The following is a 23,744-nucleotide window of genomic DNA, read 5'->3' as shown; positions in this document are numbered from 1 at the left end:
TATATTTCACTTAAAAAGGAGGGAGTCTCAGGTACAGTACAGTACAGCCGTGCAGATTTATATACTAAAAGCCCACGCGGGTAGTTCCGGTTCTGAAAAGTGAAGTCAATGCGGAAGTGCCTTAAACCTGCATTATCTCTGATGGCCAGCAGGGGGCGACTCCACTGGCTCCAAAAAGAAGTCCGACTGTATAGAAGTGTATGGAAAAATGACCCTACTTCTCACTTGATTTATTACCTCAGAGAACACTTTCCTAATGAGTTTACGGTCTCAATATCTAGTTTCAAGTCTTCTTCAACACAATATGATGTTCATTTTGTAAATTACGGTCCCATTTAGTTTAAATTTGACGATAAAGCAGGGTATGCTTTGGGGCGTGGCTACATTGTGATTGACGCTACCATGGCGACAACATTACTAACGTTGAGTTAATAACAGTTGCTATTTCAGTGTGTTTACAGTTCATGAATGTTAATTGTAACATTTTGGTCGCCTAAAAAAGTCTTGTTCATAGTTCGGTTGTGCTAAAAGACCCTCTAAGGAGTCAGATGTTCAGTTTTTCCGGTAAGTACATTTTGTTTTAATGGTTTTACGCCAGTTTTTCACTAGCGAAAATTAGCATTAGCATTAGCATTATCACAGTTAACCATAGAATGTAAATGCACTGTGCTAATCAAGCTAACAGTTAGCGTTAGGCTCAGCTCCACCCTCTCGTCCAAATATAGTCACTTCTCACCATTCATCCAAAAATCCAAGATGGCGACGATCAATATGCCAAACTCGAGGCTTCAATATCATGGATGTATAAAGAGAACATTATTCTCTTTGTTCCTTCATACATCCATGTTCAAAACACGAATCTATGAGCAAAAATGCTGTTTTCCATAACTGGCATGCAGAAATCTCAAATTTCTTTAAGCATACGTGTACTTTGCTTTAGGTAGAAAGATAAAAGCCACTGCATTGTCTTATGAATGTGCACACACAAAAAAACACATATATATAGTGTGTATGTACACACACACACACACACACACACTAATATGTCTAAATAAGAAGTTGTTATAAGTTATTTCCTTGTTTTCCTAAAGAGCCATTTATATTGTGCCTCTTTCAAGCCCACTGGAATACTGTTTTATATTGACTTCAGGCAATAGTAGCTATTTTGTCTTTATTTTACAAGCCACAGTATAACAAGCAGATTTTGTGGTCTGTGCATGTTTGCTGCATGTTTTTTTTGCTGATTCAAAGAGGCAGGGATCATTGTTTCAGAGCAGTATTTCTTAGTTTAAGCACATTGTATAGGAATCTAATTGAAATCTGAGTTTTAACTGGATCTTTGTTTTCTTTTTCATTTAATCGACTTGTCATGATACAGGTGTGGTGACTTTCTTCTGGGGATTGTAGAGCCGATCTGCTTGCTGGTGGATAGAAAAAAGTGAAGCTGCAACTGTGAATGAGGACTGAGCATAAGACAGATGATGAAAGGGATAATTGTATGACATCTTACTTCATGTAACTCTGCATATTGGACATTTTTATCTACTTACAAACACACATATTCTTCTACCCATAAGCTTCTATGTTGACAGTTGAAAAATGTTTTGGTTGTTCAGGGCAAAATTACACTTTTGTTGCCAGGATTTGCATCTTTTGGAAGTCCGCTAGGTTATGATGATATAAATCAAGAATCTTTATCATATTAAAGACTTTGAAGTGAAAATAAGCCACTTTGCATCTCAGGTAATGACTGGAACCTCCCTGGATTACTTAGAAAGTGAGAGTGGAGGCAGGGGAATCTTTTGGAGTGTGCTTGCTCATTAATCTTTCTAAAGATGCTGAAGGCAGGACTTGACATGGTTGTACAGTGGGTGCCCCTTGGGTTTGTGTCAGCACTGTATGGAGAGCTGGTTGTACAACCAGAGGCACTGTGTTGGGTTTTGTTTTTCTCAAGCAGAATGGGAGACAGATCGGACGAGCTGTCTGCGGGGCTCTCACAGTGCCCTAGTGGTTGTTATGGTTGACTTGTCTCATTCCTGGAAGGTGCAAAGCTTCACCTATTGGGGGAGTTGTCATTCTACCAGCAGGAGAGAAAGACAGCACTTTTGGCAAGACATCTAACATTCTCTCAGAGTAGAAAGCAGCAGGGGGTTGATGAATGTAGAGGAAAAACATGTCCTCATTGTTATGCAAGAGGATTGAATTATCCTTGTTTCCGGTTTAGAGTTTTGGTCGCTTCAAGCTGTGATTTCAAATATTCATATAATTGACAAGGATCCTGTGTTAACATACAGGACTTGCAAGATGGTGTGGATTATCACTATCAGTGTTGACATATAATAAAGTATCATAACAAACTCATGCAATAAGATAAAACGCTATAATCTAACTCATCTTTTGAGTTTTATTCATTTAATTTAACTACTTCCTGTGTATGCTTCTCTACAGCAGTGTCTCCAGGGAAAATTGTCAACTGGGATTTAAGAAAATATTTTGTATGTGTGCAGTAATTGCTCTGGGATGTTTCTTGTTTTGCCTAATTGCCACAGGAACATGGGAGCAGTCTTTGAAGTGAACTATATGAAAATCTGTTTATGAGATACTCATCAGAATTTTAGAGGCCTTTATGGGAAAAAGAGAAAGGCTTCAAATTAGTTTTTGTCTGTATTGTAGTGTTGAAACAATTTGAAGACACAGTAGACAAACACGTCCATGTGAAAGGTATGAAAACAAGAAAAGAATCCACTAAAAGATGGATGTGTGTGGCAAGCAGGGCCGAGTTGGGTTGTTGGTCAGGAAGCGGAGAGGGGTGAGGGGCGGCTTGATGAGACAACCAGCAGCACCTGAGTCCCATTAACTCTCTATATCTGTCCCCATCCTTCTGCACAGTCACAACCTATTCCAACCGCCTCACCATATGGTGGCTTCATCTTTTTCTATACAGGCTTTATTTTATGAAAATAGTCTTTTCCTGCCGTCCTCCGCTTTTCATTTCTTTTCAGGTTCAGGGGAGTCTCGGCAGGAGCCACCATGTTGAAAACTTCTCTTTTGTGACAGGACTTGCCTCCCTCTGCGGAATGAGCAGTCTCTTTGTTTCCAATTTTATTGTTCTGATTTTATTTCAGAAATGCTCTATCATCTATTTCCCTCAGCCTGCTGTTAAATGAATGAACATTTCTTGTCGTGGCATGGTCCTTTGGTTTTGTGAAATACAAGAGGGAAGAAAGAAAGCTCCAGCAAAAAGAAAGCATCTTGCCTGAAAAACAACTGGTATTTGGAGCTTGTTGCTCTTGTGCCTCTTTTCGTGTGGGCATTATTGGAGTCTTGGGCTTGGCCAAGGTTGCTGAGAAGAGTGAAAGCCAAGCAATGACGTGCTTACCATCAGGGCAGTTGAATATTCATAGCTGAATAGGACATAATTAACTTATGAATGAATCTTAACTGAATAAGGCAAAGTACTGAACTGTGGGTTGGCTAGTGTGGGTTATTGTTCAGAGTCTGTGGCTCTTGTGTAGTGGAGCCGGCTACTATCAGGCTAAGTGTGACCGTCTGTTCTGCCTGTGATCGAATGCCACGTTATTGCTTTATTCAAGATTTGATTTGCTGTATTGAAACAACCCACTGTATTTGATTAAAATAATGCAAACAGGGGGAGCCATCACGAAAATCAAAGAATTTAGAATATACATTTCACAAAGGGAAGGTGGTTTAATTTCAGTCGGACATTAATGCAGCAAAGTAGCTAACGGGGCTATAAGGCTAGCATTGGGGTAATCATCTTGAAATGATCCATGGATATTTCTAAACTGAAATGATGGGAGGTTTTCTTGTTTTTCTATTGTCTGGGTTATGTCCCATGTGCTTTATCCATACCCCCACACAGTTAAAACTTCATTGAAATTATCCATTACTACAATTTGTGTGTGGAGGTACTGCAATGTAACTGTGAGGCCACCATACAAATGCATTTTTGTGCATCTTGTTTTATCTTCAGTGGATATTAATATTCAGATTCCTACATAAATGTGGTCTTCAGCACTATATTATGGTATTACTACTCTGTTAGAGCTGTTGTGTAACCACCCCACCACTGTTTTTCACATGCCATGATAGAGAATTATGCCAGATAATTTCCTTGATAAAGTCTTAAACTAAAACTAATGGAACCTAATAGAGAAAAATCGCCATTGTCAAGCCAGCCAAAATGAAATGATCTCTCAATAACCAAAGGGGTCACTCCGTCCTTGTCTTACTCTGCCTTCCTTTTGCCTTTCAGATAAACTGAGACTCTCATATACATCCAGAGAAACTTCCTTCTAAATGCCTCTGGTAATTGCATGAATAAGTAATATTTGAGTGTGTTTCAGGATTTCATAGGTGTAAAGATTTCACATTTTCCTCAGTCTTTTTGATGCATGAAATGCAAATGTTTTAATTTATAGTTTTTTCAGGAAATTGTTTGCTTTGATGCTTCCACTTCCCTCTTTTTCTTTCTCTCTTCTGCTTGTGTTGATTCTGTGTTGATTTATGTAGTGTTTGTGTTGCAATTTTGGAAAAAATACATATCAATTTTATGAAAAACCTTGGTTGGATGAAGGTCAAATACAAAACTAAGAAAAAAAAGTGTCCATAAGAGCAGCAGAGTTTGCAGACTCAAAAGGAGGTTTGTTTGCATCAGTTGAGGCTTCATTCTAGTCAGATCAGCCTTTTCATAATCATTGTTTCTAACTTGCTGTGTGACTACAAATGAGTCTTGCCACTTTGACAATAATTAGAGGGAGGAGTTGGCTAATACAAGTATCTTATCTCCCTGTGAAAATGATCTCAGTTGAGCTCGAGACATGACGAACAACAAACTTACTGGTACAATTTCCTGTTCTTTTATTTCAAGGTCTATGCAGAGCAGGTGTAGGGACCGAAGGCTTTGTCTTAAGGAAGGTTTGATCTTATATTCATATGAGTCATCTGCTGTGACATTCTGCCTTTTACATGTGATGCATTAGAATACCTGCATTATATTCATAATTATTTCTCCTCTGCCATAGAAATGATCCAATGAATATTAATACTAAAATCAACCTGTAGGCTATAACTTAAAGAAAATACAGTTGCTGTTGGATGAAACTTCATATAATAGCACCTACATTTTAGAGTTTATTGAATAGCCTAGTTAAAGAATAGTTTGGAAGATAATTATAAATTTGTCAAATCATTAAAATCTTCAGTCACTTTGTTGTTGTAAACATCCACAAAAGCTGTTTATTAGCAGTCAAAAACCAATGCCGTTCCTTGTCTGATTTTCCTTTAAATCATGCAAGAGTTAATCGACCGTGTTAGGAAGAAAGTCTTTGCTGCATTTTGTTTGTGTTCGTGTTGAACAACTGGCTGTTTTTCTCAACGGGGGATGTGATTTTAGTATGAATTAATGAAAACAAAAAAATGACTAATGAAGCAAAAATTTTGACCTCTGCTGAGAGGGGCCCTGTTTTTGTCTGCCTGAATAAATGATCAATGCAGGTCTATTGTCAGTTTGCTCCAGCAGATTTGATGGCACACTGCTGGAGACCAGAACACCGATGTCTAGCAAGACATTTTGAAAAGTTTAATCCAATTCCACTGCTGGCGCATCAGTCTTTGCTGCCATATGTAGACTCATTTTTCTTTACATTTCCATAATTCCAAAGCCATTCACATATTTGGGGCAATGTAAAACACATTTATTCACCTCGGGTCCAGCTTAGGTAAAAACAAAATGATAGTTATTGATCTCTCTCAAACGGCCTCTCATCCTGCTCTTAAGGCTGCATCCATCTATCACATTAACTGTAACTGACAGTCACTGTCAGTGTAGCAGCTTAACAGTCCTCATGAGATTTGTGGCTCTGTTGTTTCAGCTATAAGAGAGATGAGCGGGTCCGCATTCACACTGAAGAAACTGGATCATTATGAAGTGATCTCAGTCTGAAAGTCATGGGAATAACGCGTCTCAATTCTGATAAAGGGAGGATTTTCTTTTTAATGAAGAGAGCTTGTCAAAGTAATTGTCCCGCTTTATTTCTTCTCTATTGCGATGGCATGTAGTTCATCAGTCGACTACAAAGACGTCAAAGTGGAGATTCAAGCAGAAATGGGAACTGAAACACAATAGTCAAGCTTTGAATAACAGTGCAATATAGTAAATTATGAAGGCACTTTTGTTACACAGTGGAAAAAACGAAGTCTGACCGTAGAAAAAACGTGATAATCCACATTCTAATGTACACCAACTCCGTACGCCTGATGCTGCCGTTTTCACATTTTATAGCAGACATAAGGAATTTACCACATAATCTGGAATCAGCATGGCAATGCAATAAATGATTATGTTGCCGGTGCTAAAAATACATCTCAGGATCATGTGACTGTTTAACAAACAGAAAGGGCATCGATTGAAGTTGGGACTGAAACAAGCCCATGAGAGTAGATCCGAATGAAGTGAGTTAATCAAAGGAGCAAGTTGCAGACAGAATGTCCATATTATTGATGTTCCATAAATAAGAGGCATATATTTTACCTTTTGACAGGCTTCCTAGTTACTGAGCCATTTCGGATCAGAACATTATTACAGCTGGCCAAAATATAACGCTGCAGGTACTTACTGATGTGACTGATGCTTTTCATTTACTGCTTGATTCTTTATACAGGGATATAGATGTATCCAGAGATGTGTAGCTGCATACAGTGTGATATCTGTTTAAAATTGAACAACTGTGGAAGTGTCAGTGCTTTGCAGTTATTATTAAATATTATTTAAATAATAATACTAGCCTATAAAGTATCATTCTGAATCTTTGGTCTTCCCTTATTGAGCACAGAACCTTGTTTAAAGAAAGGTAAAACCAATCTTTTACATCTGGCACAATAAAGAAACACCAGTAGCAATTTCCAGTTTCACAGATTTGTGTATTTCAGTACTGTGACCTTCATGAATAGGGTTGTAGACTGTGATGCGCCTTTAGCCCGATTGTCTGTTTAAGGAATGGCTTCAACTCTTTTCTGTTCATCAGATGTGACCATTTGAGGCGGGAATGAGGACACCAGAATCCTCTGGGCCCCACAGCTTCAATTTACGCTACATTGTTGAGAACTCTGCTAAAGCCCCATTCAATCCCTCATTCAGAATGTGAGGAAACTGAGTTGTTTCCAAACAGCGGCTGTGCTTTCCTGGAAAGCAGCATGTATAGGCTTGCCGTGTGTTGATGAAACATTGCAGCCTGGGCCACTGATAGCAAGCACAACAACACGATTTGCCTGATTAATTTGAAGCTTTATTACTCAAGAATGAAAGTTTATATAGCTTGCAGTCATGGTGATAACACAATTGCTCTACTGCAGAGTGATGAAATTGGACTTTTCAGTCAATAATGCCCCATTTGCTTCACATTTACTTGAGGAAAATAGCGAATACTGATGAGAAACAAAAGTAAAACACAATGTTGAGAAAAATCTGAAAACACAATGTTCAGCTGCAAGAAATGACAGCTGGCGAGTCAACCTTTTCTCCACACTTTGTGTACATTTACACGCATGGTCTGTATCACCACCCTCATTGAACTGTTCACGCACACACCTGAGCCAGTCCTATTCTTGCAGGGCAGTTGTCAGCCTGCGTCGAGGCTCAGTAGAACGAAACAACAAACAGCTACTGGTCGTTTTTACATTGTTGGTTTGACAAATCATTACAGTATTGCAGTAAACAGATGTATTTCATACGGAGGCCAATCCAGCAGATTTAGATAGTTTGAATGATAAACAATGAATTGGTTAAATCAAAAGCTTTTAAGTGATCAGGACACATAGGAGAGGTTAAGGCAACTAAAACATTTGGTCAAAGTGGTGATAATCAATATTTTTCAGTGTATCAAATGACCATGTATCATCCGACTCTGCAGCTCCTCTCGGCTTTACAGAGCTTTATAGGAAGTTTCTGCTCAATGTTAAACTGCTCAGCTGTAACTTTACTGTTTTGGTTCACTCTCACCGCTCTAATAGCTTGTTTTTGGCCGCAGCAGGCAGCTGTTTTCAGAGTTGATATGGCAAACTTTTCAGAGTTCGCCATATCAACTTAGAAGGTTAAGATATGTCAGTGTTGTGTTCACAACTTGTTTCCGCTGCCACAAAGCGGCCAATGAATTATTTAATGCAGGTTTAAGGTTAAGGAAAGATTATCATGATGGTTAAATATTTTTAAAAAGAAGTAAAGTAAAGGAATACACACTTATTTTCATCTACAATTGACCCAAAATTTAAAAGTGAAGCGATTTAAACTGCAGATTGTGTTTTAAATTTTCTCAATACTGTAATATTTAGCTTTCGCTCGACATTAGCCACACACGTAACAGAATTTTAAGCTTGGTGATATGGGACGTCTTTTGTGGAAATGCATCTAGGGAGTCATAGCTAACGTCTACCTCCATGTTTTTATGTACACAGGCTTGTTCTTTTTATTCAAGAACCATATATTTTCTAATGCAGTTCTTAATCATTTGTATTGATGATTTATCTGGGAGAGTTTCATGCAGATTCAAGTCTTAGAAGCACCAACTGCGAGACACGTAACCTTATCTGGGAAAAACGAATGGGCTCAAGTCATTTGTATACTGCACAATCACCCAATATGGACATACAATCACTTCTAGGGAGACTGGGCTGTATCGTTTCATATTTCTAACAACTCAGTGACAAACTCGAGACAAACACATTCTTATCATGGAAAACTGTATCGAGCATCCTCAGTCAGTGGCACATTCCAATATGACAGTTGGGTCGACCGCAGGGCTGAACTGGCAAATAGCCGCATCATCTCAGCAGGAGTGTGGATAGAAATTATTGGTTATCCACTGGAAACTGCAAAATGAAATGAAAGTAAGTTCCACAAGTACCGCTTCTTCCTCTACAGGACACCAGCAGGTTTTCAAGTCAGAAATTTCAGAGCACACTCATTGATTATTCTTGGCCAAAGTCTTGTGTGTTTTCATGAGGCAGGAAATCTGTCTCCAAGCCAGTGGTGCATCAGCGTTCAATGAAATCTTCATTTCTGTGTGTTCATCCAAATACGTGAGTCATGTAGCTGAACGTTGCTTCTCATCACAGCGCTTACAGTGGTCCGCCTGGGTGGTCACGCAGATACACAAACAGAAACACACAAGCCCGCACACACACACACACACACACACACACAATACCACTGTCCATCTTGTTCTGTGCACCTCTATTTATTGTTTACATTGTTGCACAGAAAGCAATTACAAGTTATGCAAAATGGAATGAAATGTCACTATTAATAAATGTAATAGCGGACACTGATAGAAGTAGAAGGAGATATAACTGATGATCTGGTGCCAAATGTGGGTCTGTTGTCACTGAACTTGAGTCAGTGCACAGCCAAAGCACCGTGTGACTCTGCATTTATGATTTTAATGCGCATTTGTTCTCAAATACCCTGTCTGTGATGATTTATGTGGACACTTTGATAGATGTTTTGTTGAGATTCAGCGGCAGAAAATCAGATGGCATTATCCATGGCAAAATTGAAATTAGCTTATTCTCTATTATCACACTGGAAGCGCAATCATAGTGACAAGGGATGTGAAACCTATCATCACGAGGCCGGTCTAAGAGTGGGAGAGACAAAAACAAATCTACTCTGGTTGAGCAATTTTGTGTTTCACCTTAATTGCGTTTCTATACCTTGGGAGACGGCTGAAGTTTGCACTCGGGACATTTCTGCTCATATTTTATTGAAGACAGTCATTATTATTTAAGATGTGAAAATCATTTTTGTATTAAAGTATGACGTAATCAGAGCACAGATTTATTCACCGATATCTATATATAATTGGGTTATTCATTATGATTGATACATTACCCCACTTTTTCCAGTTTCAAGAGTGTTACTTGAGTTGATACATGATATAGAAATGTTAAATATCCACGACATGTCAGGACTCATGTTGACACCTCATTTTCATGTCCCTCACCCTATCTCACCCTCCTGCATATGTATTCATCCATTTCGCTGCAGATATGTACATGTTTCTTTAACACTATTCCACCTGAAGCGGGTGTGAAGCTCACTGACTGACAGTCACTCTTCAAAGTACAGACTGTCCTTTTCTCATGGCACAGCCCACAGGCATCAAACAGCTAATTCAGGTCAGCAGTCAGGCACTCATCCCATGTATCTTTGGCAGCAGCTGTAAACGAGTGGGGCTTTGTGTGTTTAATGGCATGTTTAAAGCTTCTATGGGTAGGTTACATCTGCTGGTGACCTTTATTGCAGTGAGCTGCAGACTGTCTGCTAAACCTGCACATGTTGACTGTTCTGGCTGTGCTTTTACAACATTTTATCCACATATTGCCCAAATCTCAATTTCAAATTTAAAGCTGCTCTAGTTAATATTTTTAAATCAACAAAGGATCAAATAACCGTGCATAGAGAAAGGTGTCGCTTGTATGGATGAACTACAGGGGGTGGATGCAGGTGTACACCAAAACAGAGCTATAAAGAGAGTGAATAATGGACTTACATTTATCAGGTGAATAGAAACATGTGTAAATAAGTTTTAATATGTATAAAAAAGGCAGTGCTTGCTCATAGGTTTGCCATATCAACTTTATGTAGTGACTGTAGGTTTAAAGTTTTGGTCCAGGACCATATAAACTGTATATAAAGATGGACGTAGCAAGTGTGACAGCACCCATTGGTTTGCATTGGAGCCGGTTTGAAGCCCAGAGTTGCTGCTTGTGACCGGAGCCGCCTTTTCCATTTTCCATTTGAAACACGCCTTGCCACCACAAACGGAGCAAACACTAGATTACTGGGAACACTGACCTGTGCACACTTGGGCTAATGTTAGCTACTTTAGCTAAACTGTGTAACAGAGCAGGTCTCGTAATCATGTAACATTAAACTTACTAAAATATTGCGACAATAGTCCGACTCAGCAGCAGGTGAGAAAACTGTCAATCACAGCTGTCAATCAACGCCCACAGGGCAGACATCAAAGCTACTATATGTCTTCAAACCTTATTATTCCCAGAAAACTGCAGGCCTGCTGCAACTCTCAGTTCTTTTAAATCACACCTGAAGACTTTTCTGTTTGCCTTTTATGAAACCAAGTTTGAGGGTTAGTATCTTACACTGCACTGTAACTTTTATTCTCCTATTTTATCCATCGTATTATATTTTAACTCCTTTTTATTTCCAATTTAACACTTTTTAATTGCATTTAAATGTCTTTTTACATTGCCTTGTGTTGCTTTCATTTTCTGTCTTGATGCCTTTTATACTTTTAACTTGCCTTGCCTTGCCTATTAAAGGAGCAATAATTTCCAAAATGACTACCAGCACACTTATTAGACTTTAGCTATTAAGACCATAATGACCTATTGAAAAAAATAATTGACTTGATATTTCTAGAGAGAAGTTGACACATTTTGAATGGGAGTCAACTGGAGCCAGCATCTAGCGGCTGTTGGTGGCATTGCAATTTAAGGTACTAAGGTACTGTATTGGCTTAAGCTGTGGTACTGGCTGCTTATACAGGATGTTGTTAACTTGCACACTGTAAAAGCCAAACATATGCTACACATCAAAATAATATTATGTATTGTTATTTCACCGTGCAAAGGATATAATTTAAAATGCATATCTAAGGACTAGTCATTACAGTCTTTCTGTGCCGTTCACATGTTTCTGTCTTTTACAAACTAATAGCAAGAAACATTATCTATGTCTGAGGGCGGATGATGACTGCTTTAGGTATGATTATAACAGCAGCCATCATACTGAGAGAAAATCTTTCCTGGTTGCATATTTGGGGATTTAACATAATTAAACTTGGGTCAATTGTAATATTGCATTATTTGTTTTGGTTTGAATAGCTTCTATCTCTACAGTTTATGAATTTTGAGGCAATAGAAGTTCAGACATGGGAGTTCAGACTGAGCCACAACAAGTTCATGAGCAGCAACATGTTACAAATACATCACATAACTCCATTATCAGCCATTTTTTTCCCAGCATCCTCTGTGGGTAGAAGATGTTCAAGGTTGTTCAATTATGTAATGAAACCTGTAACTCATCTGCAGGGCAATAGTCTCATCATAGTAAAATTAACAAAATAGTGATTCTCCTCCTTCTTTATGTGATTTCAGTTGAGTTTTATGAGGTGTTGATCCTCATATTGCAGAGATAGATTTGAATAACTGCCATGTACAGCCATTACAGTGAAGGCAATGGCCATGTTATCGCTGATTATCAAAACTGGGGGAGTCTGTTATTTAGGTTCTCGCTGTCTCAAGCATGCCCCAGCTCCTTTCGGTGTGGTAAATTATGACATTGTTTTATACCAAATCCAATAATGCTACAGATTTACTTTTTCAATAACAAGTAGTTCTCAAAATTCTGTGTTTTCACATAGTATCTGCGCCTTCATGGTGAAACATTTGGTTATTGCGTCTCTTTATTCATGGCTATTGTGCTATAATTAAAGAGATATGACTTGAAACAGTAATTCAGTCAATATGCAGTCCTCAGTAGTTCTTAAAGGATGATTAAAGTGAGTCACAAGTTAGTGGAAGGATAATTTATAATAATAAATTTACAAACTTGGCAAATAAAGGCATGCTGATATGCATAATAACTGCTTTATATTCGTCCCGTCACCTTTTAAACCTGGTGAGAAACGAGCTGGAAACACGGAAAACAAAAAGCAACTAAAGCTCATTTGAAAGTAGGAAAACAAGAGTCTTCAGGCTCAGATTAAATGGGGAAAAAAAACCATTAAAATGCAAAATACTGAACAAATTTGAGCTGCTGAGTTCAAAATTAAAACAATTTTGAACCTAAATGTGCACCAGGTTTCTACCACATTACATTATCTATTAGAGTCGACATGACAATATGCCTCAGCATGGTAGGTTGCAACTTCCTGTTGCTTTTGTATGTTCATGTATTGAGTATTTTAACTAAAAAAGTCTTAGAGCAAGCTGTAGATTAAGTCTTAAGCGGATTTAAGTTCATTTAAGAGATGCTGTTTAACTGCCATGTCATGTTCCTGAATCTGCTCGGTATTATACATTTAGGTTGCATATAATATTTTACTTTAACATGCAAGTTTTTTTTCCATTTGCTGTGATTTATTCCTTTTTTTACTATAAAAAATGGATTTATTGTAATGCTTTCTCTGACATTTCTGTGTTACTTCAGACTTGTGTAGCAATAACAACACTACACTGATGGAGCAAAGCCTGCAAAATAATTCAGTGCTCACAGTACGCACATACAGTACATCCAACCCCCCCATTGCTCTGTCAAGGCCTTATTCATTGCTTCGGTCTGCACATGTAGCATTTTAAAGCAAGTCAGGTTTTGGAGGAAACAATCATGTTTGTGTTGTGCTTCCCACACTTCAGATTAACTGTTGGCCTTAAACTTGGACTTCACACCAAGATTTTTCCTGCAGTCTGCAAGTTTGGACTTCACTCTTTCCAGAGGAGATCAAAGCTTCACTTCAGCAAGCTAAGTGCACTTACAATTTTCTTTTTTTTTTTTTTTGCTAACTTGTGTGTGTCAGTGTGCTTTAAAGGCTAGAGTAAGCTAAAAGGCTAGGTTTTATTCACATCTGTGTTGTGTGTTGATTTTGGGAAATGCATTTACTTCTGCTGGCTGCTAATTTGTGCTGCATTTATGTTAATTGTGAAATACTCTTGCTTTTTTTCTCTTTTAGTTGTTATTTGGAACATGTGTTACGATGCTTTTATGTTGTTTATTTACATCCTGGTGAAGCTGAAGTATTAAAAAGTGAAGTGTTTTGGGCTGAAATGACATATTCCCCTTCTTTGTTGTTGCTGTTGTTTTTTGTGCAGCTCCCGTTGTCTTGCTGCAAAGTGGATAAAAACAACATTACTGATATTTCTTCCCCTGCTGCTGCTTATCAATTGGAATTCAGTGTTTAGATTTATCCACCTCTGTTCACCAGCATTTCCCTGCAATATTTGGAGGTGCTTTGTTTGGGAATAGCCACGCTGCTGCTGTATAACCGTCCCCCACACAGAGGATCCCACAGAACAGCTGGTGTTGGGCTCTGTGTTTAATGCAATATTGTATCTAATGCAGTGTCAGAGTGAAGTTTATTAATCGATGTTTGCGACTCTCTGCTGCGCTACGCTTGGTGCTTGCAGAGCCTACAGGCCAAAATATGAACTCATATCATATCAGTACTCAGTAATTCACATAACAAATGCATTGGTTGGTACAGCACAATATTAATATGTAACTTAATATAAAATAATCAAACCAAAACAACTTTTTATTCACATAAATCAGATACAGAGAAATAAAACTCAACATATGTATCACAAAAGTATGTTTTGTTTGTTGAAATCCGCCATATTAATCTTCTTTATCCTCTCATCTTTCCTATTTTCTTAACAACAATGCAGCATTCAGTGTACCATGTACAGTGTGAAGATGCCTAAAAAATGTAAAAACAAATGCAGCAGATGTATAGTATATACTGAAATAAGAAATTACTAAAAGAGAACGGGGTTATTTGTTGTGTTGTGACAGCAGAAGCTTTCAGTCATTTGTATGGCCTTTGTGGATTTCCTTTTTTTTTTTTTTTTTTAAACTTTTGAGACCGGTGTCCCACCTCGTCCACAGCTGAATCCAAATGCTGCATCTGGACTTGATGCATTGCTCTGACTTTTGCTGCTGTTGGTGAGTCACAAATACATCATATGTGCAAGTACAGCAGTTCTCCATTAGTATAGAAGTTTTAAAGTATTATAGTGTGAGTCTTTACACAAGAAGTATGATGTACAGTAGATAAGAATATAAGTATTTTGTATGTGTCTATGTGAGTGTAAAATAAGCTTTTACAATTTAGACACACAAATTCTTTCCATCGCAATCTTACTGCAACAGGAAAGTCTGACAGCCTCATATCACTGCTGAGCATACTGTCTGTCTGTAAATACAGTTTTACTCTGGTTTCTTAAGTGAATGAATGAAGCCATCTTTAAGCTTTCATCATCGATGCCTGATGGGCTGGTGAGAGCTGGCACAAAATTGTTCCATTTGTTACTTTGAAGAACAACAATTTGTCTTGAAATGACAGTGACCGAAACTGCTTAAAACCCTCCTCCACATTATATCAGCATTTTCATGCAGCGGTAAATAATCTGTGGAAAGTCTCAAAAGTTAGAATGATGTGAGATATTACACAAAAAAGACAAATGCAAGTATTTTTTTTCATCTTTAAATGAGTTTATTAGGGGCATTTAGGCAGAAGCATTAAGTACATTACTCTTAAGTACAGTATCAAAAGTGATTGTGGATGGCAAAACAACAACCACATTATCTATATGATACTTAATTGATGACTCCAAAAATGTCTTCTTGTTTTCCTGTTTTGCTACTTGAAACTGTACGTTTTAACTGTACTTGTAGTCACTTATAATCATAATACAGAAACATCTGAATTTATTTATTTGATAGGGACGATGCAATTTAACATAGTTCCAATACAGAGCATGAAACTGATGCACAGAGAGTGAACACTTTGCAGTTTCTGTGGAATATTTTGGTCTAAAACCAAATTGTTGCAGATGAAGGAGTTGATTGGTGTCTAAGTGGTCAACTAGATGCGATGACACAACCTTCTCAAGTACCTTTGACAGGACAGGAAGAGTAGAAATAGGGTGATAATTGCATATCAGATCATGATCCCCTGCTTTGAAGACCAGTGTGATGACTGCCTTTTCCCAGTTATTTGGGAATTTTCTGATGAGTCACAGGCCTTATCAATATAGAACTGTATTTCTTAATGAAACAAGTATCCAAATTATATATGTCTTTTGCCTTAGAATCTGATAATTTAATGACCTCTGCAATTTTTGCTTCATTGACCTTTTGGATATGAAAGGAATCTGGTGATTCTATCGCTACTGTGTTATTAGTTGTAGTTGGAGAATCAAAATTTTGTGTCGGTTCATCCACTGATTGTATAAAACATGTGTTAAATTCATGTGCAATGGTGACATTATCTTTGATTTTCAGTTCCTTAATTCCTTTTCGACTCTATGATTTGTTGGGTAAATTGTTTAAGTGTTTCCAGAGAGATACATTGTGACCTTTGGCGTCTACTGTAAGTTGTGTGATATGAGGTTTTTGCTTTGTGTAATTGCAGGACTACTTCATTTCTTAAACTTTTGTAGATCGGATGATCAGTATTGAGTTTGGAAGATAGAAGAAGATGTTTTCAGTGCCAGATCTGACAACACGAAGAAATGTTTTGCTTCTGAAAAAGCAAAGGGCTTCAAACCACAACATTTTTAATGAACATTTTTAAGTGATCTTGATGCTTGGAGCATCTTTTACATTTTTTATACTTTGTTTTATATTTTTTATAAAATGAACCGAAGAGATTATCATTAATGGATCCAAGAGCAATACAGTAAACAGTACAGCTGCCGAAAACAGAACAGCCTGGAAGATTTGTTTCCATAATTGCCACCCAATTAATGAGCTAACTAAAACAGTATGTCCTGCAGCAGTTTCCTCTGCTTTGTCCTCATATTAAGTTGTGCCTAAATTTAAATGACACATGTCCTTTGGAAGATAAACATTCCCTTATTAGTTTATGCTGCTGGCCCAGTAAATTCTGCTTGTTGTAGTGTGAAAAAATCCCCAATGTATTACTCAGTCGTATCAGAAAGAAACTATTTAATATTTTCAAATGCAAAATATTCCAAAGTCTTTTAATAGCACATTTGTAATTTAGCAAAAAGGTTCAACATATAACTTCCTCCTCCATATTCATTGAAGCACCACAGTGGGGACCTAAAAGTTAGGAAATTGACAAGGGGGTTGTTGGTGTAAATCCTCAGATAATCTTGAAAAAAGTGGGCAAAGAAGTGAATGAACTCTCTTCTCCTAACTACAACCATCCAGCTGCCACTGAGCTCACTTGAAGTGTTATATCATGAGTATATGAAATTCTAAGAATAGTGGTAAAAACTTGCTCAGGTTGTCCAAAATGTCTCAAAAATTACTGCACAGAATTCTGTATAGAATTACTTCTGTATTTATTGTGTAATTTGTAAATAAGTAATAAGCTTTGAAATTTTGCATTACTTACTCTGACCTGTAATTATATTTACTATTATTTTCATCACTGAGTAATCTGTTTTTAATAAATTATTTCTGATATAAAATGTCCAAAAATCACGAAAAATACAAATCAAAATTTACCAGAACCCAAGATTTAATCTTCATATCAGGTGTTTTTTCTATCAACAGGTCCAATCTGAAGAAATTCAGATTACAGTGATATGAAACAAAGAAAAACAACAAATACTCACATTTGAAAAACTGTAACCAGTGAATATTTGGGGTATTGTTTAGAAATTACTTAAGCTATGACATAGCTTGTTGTACTTTTGTGTCATCGACTAATTGTTACAGCACTAAAATATACTGTGCTTTTGTCTACTAACTGTATAAGATTTTGCTTATATTTTTTTATAGGTCTGTGGCATCATTCATGGGGCTGCCATGATTTAAATATCAAGCTTGCATCTCATTGGTGCCATGATCTTTATAAAGGTGACACGTAGCAGTTTGTCAGTTAGGAAAAATCTGATAACAGGTAGCAGACTTCTGAAGCTGTGCATATCGTAAAACCTCCTAAAGGAAATTTATTTGTCCAGGTTGATGAATTTGGAAAAGGTTTCTTGCTTGTTATCTGCTTTTTTAATGAGAGCACTGATTTCAAATGGTCAAGCAAGGGCACAGGCATCGCACAATATTATAGATCTTTGTCTTGATGTAGCTGACATCCAGCCACAGCATGCCGCGCTGTGCATGATAAACACCCTCAAACTGGAGGACAGTATGGACCTCAAGTAGGTCTACAGAAGCATGAAAGACAGTGGGTGGAGATCTCTGTCAGTGCTTAATGCAATGTAGCAGATAGAATTAGAAAATGTGTCCTAACTTAGATAGCAACATTCACAATTAATACATGTTGGAAATGAAGTTCAGATGCGTTTCTGTATGATGTTTTCAGTCTTTTGAAAAGGGCCAATAAAGGGCTTTTGCAGTCCTGAGTCACTTTATTAAAACACCGTCATTATGCAACATCATTGTTCCCCACTGGATCAATGACAAACTCAGGTGGAGGTGGATGGAAAAAGGGAACCACCTGTTGTTTGACATTTAACAGTTAATTTTCATTTGAGGTTTCATGAAGAAATGTTTCATTTCCGACTTCCTTTAATTCACCACAAAGCTGTTTAAGCGCCACATTCTGTGGGTGGAAACTATCTTCCAGGCATTCTCGATTGGAGTGGGAATCTACAGTAATCGCATGAGGTTGCTGCCTGTCATATATCTGTAATTCTTGATGGGATTCATACACTGTAAACTATTCAGTCTGTGCACAGCAGTTCCAAAAAACTGCAACATCAAAGCTAAACGTCTAGTTGCTTCAGCTGCAACACACCCGAATTAGGGTTTGTTCTGTTCCTCTGAGATGTTAAACATTTTTCTCTGAGCCGAGAAAAACAGGCCTGCCTCACCTTTCTCGAGATTATATGGACGAAAACAGTGAAGAAGACAAAAGCATTAATTCCACAGTATGTTTCATTAAAACGACTCCAAGGATCTTTTACAGAATCGATTAAATTGTGCTCAAATTTGCTTCCTCCATTTATACGACACCTTAAAGTGTAATTCAGAAAGACAAAAGTGATCAGATGAGAAAAGTATTGCCTGATATAGAGCCCTGGGATGTAAATGACTTTGGCTAATTGCTGCATTTAGACACCCAGCGCAATTGAAAAGAGGAGAGCAACTGGAAGGAAGACGTCAGCTGCAGGTGCAATAAAAAAGGATGAAATGTGGCGTGTTTTTCCTTTGCAGGGAGAATGCAATACTGAAAGAAAATGTGCTGCCTCATTTGCAATATATGATGTTGGCTTATATCATCATATCAATACTGATACTGCAGCTACAGCCACAACTACAGCAGATAATAGTGATATTAACATTACTACTGATGCTGCGTCCAATGTTAAAACACCGAGCTATTCCCCAGCATGTTGCAAACAAAAATGTTACTGAAATTGTACATGATTTATCCAGGATGGTGCAGAGTCTTGTAAACTGCTATCTTGTGTTTGTCTAAGGATAATGTGAACATCTAAGAAAACCTGCTCAACTGCTTTTCAGTGCTTGAAATGTTTGTGCAGAATGTAACATGCACAGATGTTTGAGAAATACATAATTTCAATAAAATATCTATTTATATTCATACAATCTTCATGGCACATTGACTGGCTAATATTGTTGTGAGCAGGAATACAATGAAAAACACAGACAAGAGTGGAGCCTTTCTTTTTTCTCTGAACATCCTGGCAGTTTTGTCATTTGTCATTTGAATTAGAAAACTTGAATATCCCTCTTTCTTCCCTACTGGAAATTGTCAAATCAAAGAGGAGGAGATGTGGACAGTTTGCAGCAGGTTTTGTTTTAAGTGTGAACAAAAGGCGTTTTGAGCCTTTAGATGATATACAAGCTGCATAATCTTCTCGTTGTTTGTTAGGATCTTAGACATGAAAGGGAAAAGCAATTTGTTAGACTGCAAAAATGGGCTCTGTCTTTCATGAGCTGTGGCATGCTGGCCAAGCACCCATAGAGTCCTAACAAACTGTAGTTTTAATGAACAGCAGTTCAAGCAAAAGGGAAAAAAGACACTGGCAAGTCAAAAGATTATTAAGAAGTTATAACATAAACACTGAAATGGAAGCCTTTCAAGGTCGTATTATTGCCTTTAATCTGAATGAAGCATGCACGCTGTATGACTTTCATACTTATTATCTGCTTTGTTCTCTACTTCTGATGCTTATAATGGGAATGCACTTAGCTCATTAAAGACATAAGCAGTCGCTTTAAGCTTGATGACTAAGTGGTACTCAGCTTGGTAAATCAAAAATGGAAAATTTACAAGGTGAAAATCAAAGCAGTCTGGAGCTGTAAATTGTCAGCGAGGCAACATTACAGGTGAAACAGAGGCCATTGGTGAGACAGTGTGATTGGTTCTGCACGGTAATGATCCACATTTCCAATAAGCGTAGAAATTAGTAGAAAATCAAGTATAACATTCGAAAGGGTGAAATCTGGAGAATTGAAATAATTCAGCAACATCTGAGCAAGGATTTGACAAAGCTTTAAAATGAAAACCTGCATGTGTGTTTCAGCTACAATGACCTTTTTTGAGGGTTTAAGGTTCACATGATAGTTTATGCTATTAGACAGGTCTAAAAAATGATCCTTTCACTTTCAAAAGTTGTCAAGGGGCTCCATTGTTTCCACTGTATCTTAACATTGTTCATATGGCATATTAGTACATAATCTTTTGATGTAAATAGGTGCTTCCACTCTAAAAGAACATAAGAAATTGTCTTTATGGATGGAAAGCTTCAGACTACCAAATGGCTGTCTTGTAATAAGCATTTTTTGTCTGTAATAATAATAACAATAATAATAATAATATTAATAATAATAAAGGAAATTCATTTGTATAGCACCTCTCATACAAAAATGCATCTCAAAGTGCTTTACAACAAAAGAACCTGTAAACCTTTTATACACAGAATCACAAGTGTATCATTAACTGACAGGTCTCTCCAACATATTATCACAGTGGTGGAGTGCTCTGAATAGATTATTCATAGTGTCTGATAACTGTGTGGGATGTCTGTGTAGGAGAGGGGATAGAAGCAGGATCCACTGAATTATGCCTCAACGACTGGGCTACCAACAGCTGATGTCTTCATCACATGTATAACAGGCCTTTGTTTGATCAGTCGTACATTTAAGCTGCCACTTTAGGTTTTTACAGCAGTACTCATTTAACAGTAGAAAAGTAAAATAATGGAAGCTCCTCCATCGTCCTTGGGGAAATGTGAGCTGGCCTGAAGTGGTCTGAATCATTTCTCTCTCTATTGAAAATAAGCCAACATATCCATGCAAACATGTAGTGGAACAAATCTGTGTGTGTGACCTTTGCATGTATTTTTCTTGGAATTAGGGCTGCTTTCTTTCATGTTACATACATACAGGAATTAATCTACTATAATTAATATATAACCTTGTATAATCAGGGCACCACCTCCTATAAAGAACCTTTAATGTCCGCAATAAACGCAAATTCACACCTCAGAGTCACTATGTCTGGATACTAAATGTCACACTGGGTATGTTTACATGCACAATAATATTCCACTATTATTCCAAATATGACAATATTCTGAATTTGAGAAAGGTCATGTAAACAACATATTCTGTTTGGATGATCTGAATTAGGCTTCATTCTGAATGTAGCATTTTCTGATTAAGACGTGGGTTATGCTGGTGTTATTCTGGTTTTAGGAACATTCTTTGGACATATATACAGTGCATTTGGAATATGCGTCTCAATCGGGTTTTGACAATAGATACTGGATGTACCTGTAACTATAAATTTATAATATCAGTCATATCAATATCCCTAATCCCCAATAACCCTAACCTTTATAAATATCAGGCAGCAGCTCACTAATGTTTTCCTCCTCGCTGCTTGGGGAGATCTTGTGATTCCCGTTCCCACCACAGCAGAGGGAAACCCTGAAAACCCTCTGCATGTAAAAAGGGATATTAGTGGAATATTCATTAGCCATGTAAATAGCTTAGTAGGAATATTTCCTTTTTCGGAATAAGGGCAAAAACTGGATTTTTTTGTGTATGTAAATGTAGTCATTGTAACCCATATATTGTAAAACTATTCAGTAAAACAGTTCAGCATTATACATTCATTTCATAATAAATAAATGGTTCCTATCAACATTCCAAACATTAACATTCATATTAATGCTTCCCCTGATGTTTAGACATTCAACCTTCATTGATTAAACCTTCTCAAACCATCTACACATCTAATAGTGAAATAAAAGTTTAAAGCAACAATTATGTGATTAGATTAAACTTTCAGAAACAATATAAATTCAACATAACTCTTACTTCATGATACAAAACATTCAATATGACTATTATTTCATAATGAAAGAAATCATTAAACCTGAAATTCTTCACACATTTTCTTTATACATTCCTATTATTTCAGAAACTTTATTCTTTCAATACAACTATTTATCTAATTTAACTATTAAAATATGATTGTCTTTAAGGTTATTAGAGAAAAAGTTAAACACGTAGGTGATTTTAAAATACCATTGCATGGTTACCGAACATTCATTAACTCTTAACATTTAAAATTAAATGTGAAGTTCTAACCTTATCAATGGAGGCAGTATTGTCACATGTTACAATATGCAATAAAATCAAAAATTAATATCTCTTCAATGGATGATAGTATAGTTATCAAAGTTATACCATTCTCTATGATTTTTTTTTATAACAAACAACATTACATGATTTACATAATGATTAATATTTAATTCACACAAATTTAGATTTGGCTCAGATTTGCAGAGAGACTCAATGAATGTCCTCCAGGAATGTGAGTTAGAGTTTATGACTCTAGTCTTGGGGAAATAAGGAAAGGAGTTTTCTGTCCATGGTTACGTGGAGCTGTTGGTCCTTTCTCCTGGTTCAAATGACCCCAAAGGTCATTTATGCTTTTAGTTGAGGCCATAATTTAGTTATTAGTCAGAAATGGTTTCTCAGGAGGTCTATACCTTCTCCATTTTGTCACAGTGTTTAACTTTGGTCTGTCATGTTGTCAGACCTCCACTGGGGAAAGATGTCAGTTCGGGGGTCCAGGGGTCAGGTACTCAGCCATGTCTCTGTAGAATTCACTCACCTCCTCAGTTTGAAATTAAAGAAGGGTTGTTTTATCCCATGAAATTAAAGAAAAGGCCACAATGTGTCCTACATACATAAACTGAAGACTTTTCAAGTGAATATGTAAACATTTGAAAAATTGGCTGCAGATCCAGAGTTTTGTTGGTTGTTTGTGTTTGTAAAGTATTTGGTCCGTAATTGATGCTGTTGTGTTGACTGTGTGACGTGTTTTGAAGACTCATTACTGAACCATGAATGTAACCGATCGTAAAAAAAAACTATAATAAACATTTGGTACACTAGTGAGTGTTTCTCACAGCAGGATGGTATATATGGAATTGACTCAAAATAAACAACAGTGTGTGTTCATGGTAATGAAGGAGCATCACCTAGTGCTACGATGTGGCTCACTAATGTTTTTTTTAATAGTTTTTGGACAACAATGCAAGTCAATGGCAAAAAAGGCTTTGACTACAATAATTGTTAGTAAGATCATTTCATTCTTGGTTTTGAGCCTTTCATTGGATTTACTGACAATAAGAAAAATATAAAATGTCACCAGACTTTGACCAAGGGTCCAGTTTAATTATATAATATACCATATATGTTTGGCTTGATAAACAACTCAAATTATTAGTTGATATTTTTTGTATTTTTGTCTTTACTGGACAGTTGACAGTATAGAGACAGACGGGTAGAAAAAGGGATATGACATGCAACAAAGCTTCCCTGTCTAATAGTGTCTCAGTAATAATTTACTTTAATGAGTCTAATTGAGTAAATAGAGGGAACATTTCTATTTCAACATATGCACTTACAGTATTGCTTATTAATATTCTTGAATCACTTAGAG

At 37.0% G+C, this 23,744-nt stretch overlaps 1 long non-coding RNA gene across 1 annotated transcript; it reads left to right on the top strand.

Moving 5' to 3' along the window:
- The first annotated feature begins 524 nt into the window (after window positions 1-524).
- Window positions 525-4,345, top strand: LOC122966182. Its single transcript, XR_006398339.1, has 3 exons — window positions 525-564; window positions 1,379-1,496; window positions 4,277-4,345. It is a non-coding gene; the product is annotated as an uncharacterized LOC122966182 (long non-coding RNA).
- The last annotated feature ends 19,399 nt before the right edge of the window (window positions 4,346-23,744 follow it).

Source organism: Thunnus albacares, chromosome 17 (assembly GCF_914725855.1).
Source record: "Thunnus albacares chromosome 17, fThuAlb1.1, whole genome shotgun sequence".
Classification (NCBI taxonomy): domain Eukaryota; kingdom Metazoa; phylum Chordata; class Actinopteri; order Scombriformes; family Scombridae; genus Thunnus; species Thunnus albacares.
The sequence above is the reverse complement of the archived record's forward strand: the minus strand, read 5'-3'. Positions and strand labels throughout refer to the sequence as shown.